Below are 8,028 nucleotides of genomic sequence, written 5' to 3'. Positions count from 1 at the left end.
ATGATATTGTACATTTAGAGTATACATATGTGCAGCAATGTAGAGTGATTTGCAGCAAGTAAGTATTAGCAGATCATTATTAAACTTTCAACTTTAAGTGTTGACAGATTTTCATCAATGTTTCAGCAACTGTCAATAGTTTATTGATTTTAGATTTTGTCCACATCATTCATGTTTCAATTGATATACTATACACATCATCGATATCTATTTACAACCAGAAGTTGTCCACAATGCCATAACAAAAATCATTTATCAGCATCAATATTAGCATAGCATCAACAGATTTTGTTCATGACAGTAAAAACACCAAAATATCAGCAGACTTCAGTTTGTAGCAATTAAGCATCATAGTCATATCAGCATTCATATTTCACATACAACTACATAAACAACAAAATTAAAACTGAGTGTTTAAGTGCCACCATGGCACAAATAGCAGTTAATAAAAAAGTATTTCGAAATTGCCCTTAGACATTTTTACTTCCTATTTCCTATTTTTCTAAGTTCCTGCTCCTGATTCTTCTTTCTTTTCTTTCCTAAGTTCTTGGTTCCTCCACCCTAACATTTTTTTTTTTTGAATTCCTGCACCTATTCTACTCCCCTTTTTTGTCAGCATCAAAGGAAGGGGCTTCTATTCATCTGATGTGTCAGAGGGTGAGGATTCAGTGTCATAGAAAGAGTTTAGGGGAAAAGGAGAGGGCTCTCGAAAAGGTGAATGTTCTGGTGAGGACTTGTTTGAGATAGGGATTGGATTCTGAGGAGAAGAGGCTGAAACTGGTCTAGATTTCTCTACCAACCTGGAAGACTTTCTTCTTTTGAGAAAAGCTGTCTTGGTGGCTATAGTCTTTCTACCTTTGGTTGGTGGTTTTGCCTCAGTTGGTGGTGCTGCAGTGGCTTTGGCTTTTTCTGCTTTTGCCTTTACCTTGGTAGCTGATGCAGGCTTCTTCCCTTTTCTTACATCTCCACCATCTTTTTGAGTTTCTGTCCTAGTAGTGTCTTTTTCAGCTTGTCCCTCCTTAACCATTTGATGGAAGACATCCATAATGGAAACTTCCTCTAAATTTGGAGGAAAGGCCTATTATTTCTCTATCCCTGAACCAACCACTTATGTCCCTTGTTCTGAATCATTTTTGCTTTGAGGTTCAAGATAGGGTGTCTTGGCTGGCTAATCATCCCCTCGGTGAGAGTCTTCAAATTGCAAAACAAGACTGGCAGATTTGTAGGTGGAACCTTCAGCATGAATGCCAAAACTTCCAACATGATGAGCAAATTTTTCTGCTGACTTTGCTGAACCTATAGCACCTTGCTGTGCTAGTGTAGTGCTAGATGTTGTAGAGTTGTCTGCAGCCACAGGTTCAGATGGCATGCTTTCCTTCTCCTTTAGCTTGTTTTCCAACTCAGTGATTTTTTCTTCAACTTTCTGTAACTTTTCTCCTTGGTCAGTCAGCTTACCATCAATCCTCATGAGCAAATTAAAAATTACTTCATTTGAGAATCTGGAAGAGGCTCCTTCAGATTGAGTAAGTAGGCTGTGTTCTTTTCTTGGACCAATCTTGGAGGTTTTAATGAACCTTTCTCCATCAAGTACATACCCCATTTTAACCAAGCTGCCATAATGAATAGCTTGATCTCTAGTTTTTACTAAGTCCATATCATACCGTTTTGACCATATTCCCTTCTTCTATACAAAGGATGGAATCACATTCCCATACGGCAGATTTAACTTATCAAGTCTACAAGCACTCCTCATCTTTTCAATCATATATCTTCCCAGATTTAGAGATACCCCATTAAAAGCATGCTCCATCAACCAAGGGTCCTGGAGGCTGATATAGCTAAGGCTTCCACTTCTACCCTGTATATTTGTTGCTATGAAATAGTGTAGAATTCAAATCTGAGTGTTGGTTATCAAACCAGAATTACTCTTTGAGGAATATTTTTCTTTTCTCCCGGTGATGATCTCCCACAATGAGGACGGATCATATTTTTCAAGAAGCTCAAATTCTCCTTCTTTAAATTCTATTTTCAGTAGGATTCCTAAATCTTCAGCAATCACAACAAACTCTTTTCCATTCAAATATACATTCAATCCATCTTTCACATAGTCATCAAAATCTATTAATTCCTTTCCTTTCAAAGCAATACCAGAATAGAATTCTTTAACCAAACTTGGACTATAAAACCTATTCTTAAAGGTGCTGTAACCTTTTAGTTCTAGTTCATCAAAGTACTCAAATAAACTAGTTTGGATTTCGACATTTTCCTCAAAACTCTTTCAATCAATAAATTTTCCACAGGAGATTAGTGCATTCTTGATATTCTTGAACCTATATTCATGCAACTTATTCCTAAACTTTAAAGAAGAAAAACTAGTACCTTTGTGGAGTGATGGTTCTGTATCTTTCTTCTTCTCAGTTTTTTGCTTCTTTTCTCTTAGTTTCTCGAATAATTTTTTCACTGAACCAGGCATGATTTTCAATTTCTTTTTCAGACTTTCTGTTCCTGTTCCTTCCTCCATTGGGCTTTTCCCTTTCTTCTTCTCTGATATCTTTGTACCCTGAGATGTTTTAGCCATATTGGTTCCAAAAATTTCTGAGGGTTTGAGGCAATTTCAGAGGCAACCAGGATGCAACGACCACTCCCCGGTCGCTGCCGGTGTCCAAGACTTCCGAAAAAGACCCGTCAAGTCTCGAACAAGCTTGTCTAGAATTTGCTCGTTAATCCACTACATTCAATCACCATATAATATTGATACTTTCATATACTAACTTGAACCATAAATATAAAAATCAATACAAACTTTTTCCTTTTTATTCGTAAGTATATGTATTAAAATCTATAATCTCCAAATTAATGCTTCTATAAAAATTTAGAATTTTTTTACAACTTAATAAATAAAATGCTACGACTTGACCTCTAACAGCGGAGCGACTCGGAATAAAATGCTAGGAGATGCCTTTACCTATTTACAGTGGACCAAATGCATCACTGACTACATGCTAGGCTGATCCCTATCTGCAAAAGGGGTAGTAAAAGGGTTGTGAGTCTCATCGACTCAGTGATAATCATCGACTCAGCGAGTAGGGCGTAGATGGGAAACAAGCAAATGGCATATTAGTTGAATATAAAAATGCAAGATTATAAAAGTAATTCATTTCAAATGAGAGTTTGTGCCTTATATAAAAATCGAGAATTTCTTATACAGTATAAATAATCGAGACAATAAAATTTTTTGCATCAAAATATATTAATAATCTTTTTCGAATCAAATCAATAAAGTTTAGCAAGCTCCCGCGAAATCAAATAATATTTAAAATCATGCACAAATCATAACTCGCTCCATATGCGAGAAATTACTGATTCATTTCATAGGTAAACAAATAAGGAAGCTGAGAAAAATCGTTTAATTCTATTTTCACCATGCAAAGAAGTATAATTCATAATATTAAAACTTATTTCAACTCATATAAAACCATTACATTTTTATCAAAAATAAACAACATGGCTTATGACTTTCTTAAAAACTTGGCTTGTGCCAAAATCATTCTCATACTCAGTTGTCAGGGATACCTTGGCCTGGGGTTATCCCAACCGAATCCGCCAAGGCTGTTAAAAAGTAATGTACGCATAAATCATATTTTTATTTTGAAAACACAGTCATTCCTTGGTGTTAGTGGAGTTCATCATCACAAGGTGGTTCGACGTGACGTGAACTCTAACCATACCTCAGGAGATACCCTACGCGACTCTCCGACTGAGGTACATATATAACCAAATTCCGTGCCCCTCTAATAGGTTGGTCCATAGAATCCACCCACTGCAGCAAGCTAAACCCACCATACAATAAAATTTGCAATAGCATGACATGGCAATTATTTCACAATCCAGCCTCTTAAGGCTAAATACACAGTTCATATATTTCAACACAAATACCAATTCAACCATTCATGCAAATATTGTCACAAGCCATTCGATTCAAAATACAATTTATAACACAACAAGTAGCAATCTCCAATTACTCTTGAATTTCTTGGTTAAAATGAAATCACCTTTTAAAAGAATTCAAATTTGATCTTCAAGGGGATATTTTAAATCTTTTTCAAAATATCGATCCCCACATCACGTTAAAACTCTCTTTTCGTAAAATGTTCATTGTAAATATTTGCATGATATTTTGTATCAAAATAGCATGGTGAATATGTAATAAATTTCATGAATGCACACCACACAAACAATAAGGCACAATTTCCTTTGATATAAATCTTTTCGAAAAGCTTGTTTCCCGATTTAAAACACTTTACGTCTAATATATATATATATATATATATATATATATATATATATATATATATATATATATATATATATATATATATATTTCAAATAATTTCTAAAAATAACTTACACCCACAATTCCTTAAAATTCTATCAAGGCATGCTTTCCATAAATTTTGCACTTCACGTAAAATATACGTACATGTATATATATATATGAAATTCTTTAAAATTGACACCCCCTCCTCACCTCATAATAGTGGGATATTACTTCACTATTGATTTGTACGCGTATAATTATTCCTATTTATCAGTCACATACTTTGTTCGGCACGTCTCCACGACAACTTCCTAGCAACAATTTAAACTTAGTATACTTAATCACACATTTATATGGGTAGCAACTTAATTAAAAATTCCTTAAGCAACTTGCATATTTTTCATCCAAAATATGCACAATATTAAACAACCCATAAATCTTTAAATATAAAATTAACTTACCATTGGGCCTTCTCCATGGGCTTCTCCATTTTTCCTATTTGGGCCAAACTTATTTATTTTTTATTTTCTATTGGGCCATGCCCACTTATTTTCTATTGGGTCATGCCCATTTATTTTCTATTTGGGTCATGCCCATTTTTATTTTCTATTTCTTTTCTTTTCTTTTCTTTTTCTTTCTTTTTTTCTCTTTTTCACCGTCACTCCCTTCACCACCATGTCTTCCTCTCTTCACCATCGTGGCTTCCTCTCTTCCTTGGGTTGTTTTCTTCCTCCTCCGGTGGCAGCACTTTCAGCTCTCTTTTCCTCAAAAATTTGGCAACACCAAGCTGCTTTTTCTCCCTCAAATTGGCAGCACAATGTTGTCCAATTTTTCTACACAAATTGGCAACAAACAGCTCCAATTTTTCTCCACAAACAGCTCCAATTTTCTGCAGCAAACAGCTCCAATTTTTTTTGCACAAATAGTTCCAATTTTTTTGCAGCAAACAGCTCCAATTTTTCTGCACAAACAGCTCCAATTTTTCTGCACAAATTGGTAGCAAATAGCTTCAATTTTTTTGCACAAATTGGCAGCCTTTTGCTGCCCTTTAATGGCAGCAAAGCCTCCAAAATTTCCAATTGCAAATTCACACAATTTCAACAGCAACAACCTTGAATTTTTAGCACCAAAATCAGCCATAAAAACCTCAAAAATTCCAACAATTAACTAAAAAAAAATTAGCTTTCTTACCTCAAAAATTTCAGCTCTTTCTTCCTCCAAAAATTGCAGCAAAAAGCTTTCTTTTCCTCCCTCAAAGTGCAACAAAACCGTGCCAAAAAAAGAGCAGAATTTTCGTTCCTTTTTCTTTTCCTCTCCCACGGTTTTTCTCTCCCTTTTCTCTTCATTTCTTTCTTCCTCTCTCAACCGACTTCCTCTCCTTTTCTTTATTCTTTTGTTCAACCTTTTGGTCCTTTCTTTCCTTTTCATAGCCAACTTCTCCTTTCTTTCCTCTCACATGGCCGGTCCCACCATCATTTCTACATTCTTCTCTTTATTTTCTTTGTTTCTTTGTGTCTTTGTTCCCTTAATTTTTTTGTATGGTCGGCCATTGAATTTAGAATTCTTGGGTTTGACATTTCTTCATTCCCATCCATACCACATCAATCCTATTCTTTTTATTTCCTTGTTATTTTATTATTTATTTATTTTATTCTCTCCAAATAATGCAATTTACATGTAATTCCTTAACTTTATTTTATTTGTTACTCAATCTTCCAATTTTCGTATCTTAAAATTTGATCATTCCGACACATTTAAAAATTCTAATTTTCTTCTATCTTCTTTTTCTTACACGTGTATAATCAAAATATCAAGATCGCATTTCAACGCGGTGTCACCATAATATTTAAATATTTACTTACCGGCGTTAGCTCGATTTAATAAAATCACGCTGTCACAATTATCGTCGTTTTCCTTCAAAATTCTTCTTTACTTCTTCTCCCCCACTTAAATTAGTCATATTTCATTTTTCATGACTAATTTCGATAACATATAAAATATTATTTTATTTCAAAATTTTTCACTTGCCTTCTTTGGTCCAAAAATGCATTATTACATCTCGATTTACTTCCGAATCATCCTTTAGCTTATAATTCATCTCCAACGAAAATATTATTATTTAATTATTGTTTCTACACGCGCGAAGCATTTTATTCTTGAACGTTCCTTTCATCCTTTGTCGCTCTTTAGCACGCCAATTCGCATCAAACAATCATTTGTTTGATCAATAAGGTCATATTTGTGTCCAACAATGGTGCGGGCTATTACACAGGAAGATTTAGGTTTTTGTTTTTAGAGCAATGGGTTTTAAGGGAGAGGAAATAAGAGATAGTCAACAATTATTACTCAAAAAAATTGTTCACCTTCCCTTAAGTACTGCCTTACTTTTATTTCTTCATAATTTTAAATTTCTTTCTGAAAGTTTGGTTATTTACCTTTGGCAGTATTTCTTCATTCTTTTTACACCCGGTCAACCTAAATTTTTACCATTGTTTACTCTTCTTTCTCTAAAGTCACTGAGTCTTATTATTTAAAGCTGTCAGGCCACTCTTAGTTGACTAAGAAATCCTTAGTCAACTAAATGTATTCTGTTTTCTATGTGAGAGCCAAAGGTTTTCTTACAATTCCTTCACACTAATCATCCCTAAATTTCTTCTAATCTCACAAAATCTATCCTCATTCAGAGGTTTGGTAAAAATGTATTTTAATTGATGTAAAGTATTCACAAATTCTATCTTAATGTCATTTTTCACTACATGGTCTCTAATAAAATGGTGTCTAATTTCAATGTGCTTTGTCCTAAAGTGCTGCATAGGGTTTTTTGATATATTGATTGCACTTGTGTTATCACAGTATATTGGTACATTATGCATAATTATTCCATAGTCTTTTAATTGTTGCTTGATCCAAAGAATTTGTGCACAGCAACTTCCTGATGATACATATTCAGCCTCTACTGTAGATAGTGCCATTGAATTTTGCTTCTTGTTGGACCAAGATACAAGCATGCTTCCTAAAAATTGGCATGTTCCACTAGTGCTTTTCCTATCAATTCTGCTGCCAGCAAAGTCAGCATCTAAATATCCAACTAAGCTAAGAGTTGAGTCTCTAGAGTACCATATTCCTAGTCCTTGAGTGTCTATGAGGTATCTAAAAATTCTCTTAACAACCGTTAGGTGTTTTTCTTTAGGCTGTGACTGAAATCTAGCACACAAGCACACACTAAACTGAATATCTAGTCTACTTGCTGTTAAGTAGAGAAGAGAGTCGATCATACCTCTATAGAGCTTTTGATCTACATCCTTACCTTTTTCATTTAAGTCGAGTTTGGTGGATGGACTCATTGGTGTGGAAATTGATTTCAGCTTTAGCATATCAAATTTCTTGAGCAAATCATGAGTGTATCTGTCACGACCTGGAACCTCCCTCGAGCCCCTGACAACCGCCGGACGTCCTGATTGACACTCATTACTCGGAATGCCAACCGAAACCTCGTAAGGCTTACATATCAGTTTCTTTCCTTTCCTGTGAGCAATCGTTGTTAAACATTCCATTAAAAACAATTACCGGTTGTTTCTGGCTCAAATAAATCCAAAGAAAAAAAAAAATTTAAGGATTTATAGACAAATATCACTATTCAAAATATTGATTAAAATATAGCATTTTTTATGTAAAATAATATTTATAGAAACACGTGTAAGAAATCTTTT

At 34.4% G+C, this 8,028-nt stretch overlaps 1 long non-coding RNA gene across 1 annotated transcript; it reads right to left on the bottom strand.

Moving 5' to 3' along the window:
• Positions 1-4,864: 4,864 nt before the first annotated feature.
• On the bottom strand, positions 4,865-5,835 carry LOC148763667 (uncharacterized). The gene is made up of 2 exons (XR_016025473.1): positions 5,510-5,835; positions 4,865-5,279 (listed from the first exon to the last, which is right to left on the bottom strand). It is a non-coding gene; the product is annotated as an uncharacterized LOC148763667 (long non-coding RNA).
• Positions 5,836-8,028: the final 2,193 nt, after the last annotated feature.

This window comes from Theobroma cacao, chromosome 3, assembly GCF_053813885.1.
Source record: "Theobroma cacao isolate CCN51 chromosome 3, ASM5381388v1, whole genome shotgun sequence".
NCBI classification, from domain to species: domain Eukaryota; kingdom Viridiplantae; phylum Streptophyta; class Magnoliopsida; order Malvales; family Malvaceae; genus Theobroma; species Theobroma cacao.
Note: the sequence above shows the minus strand (reverse complement) of the source record. Positions and strands in the feature narration are given on the sequence as shown.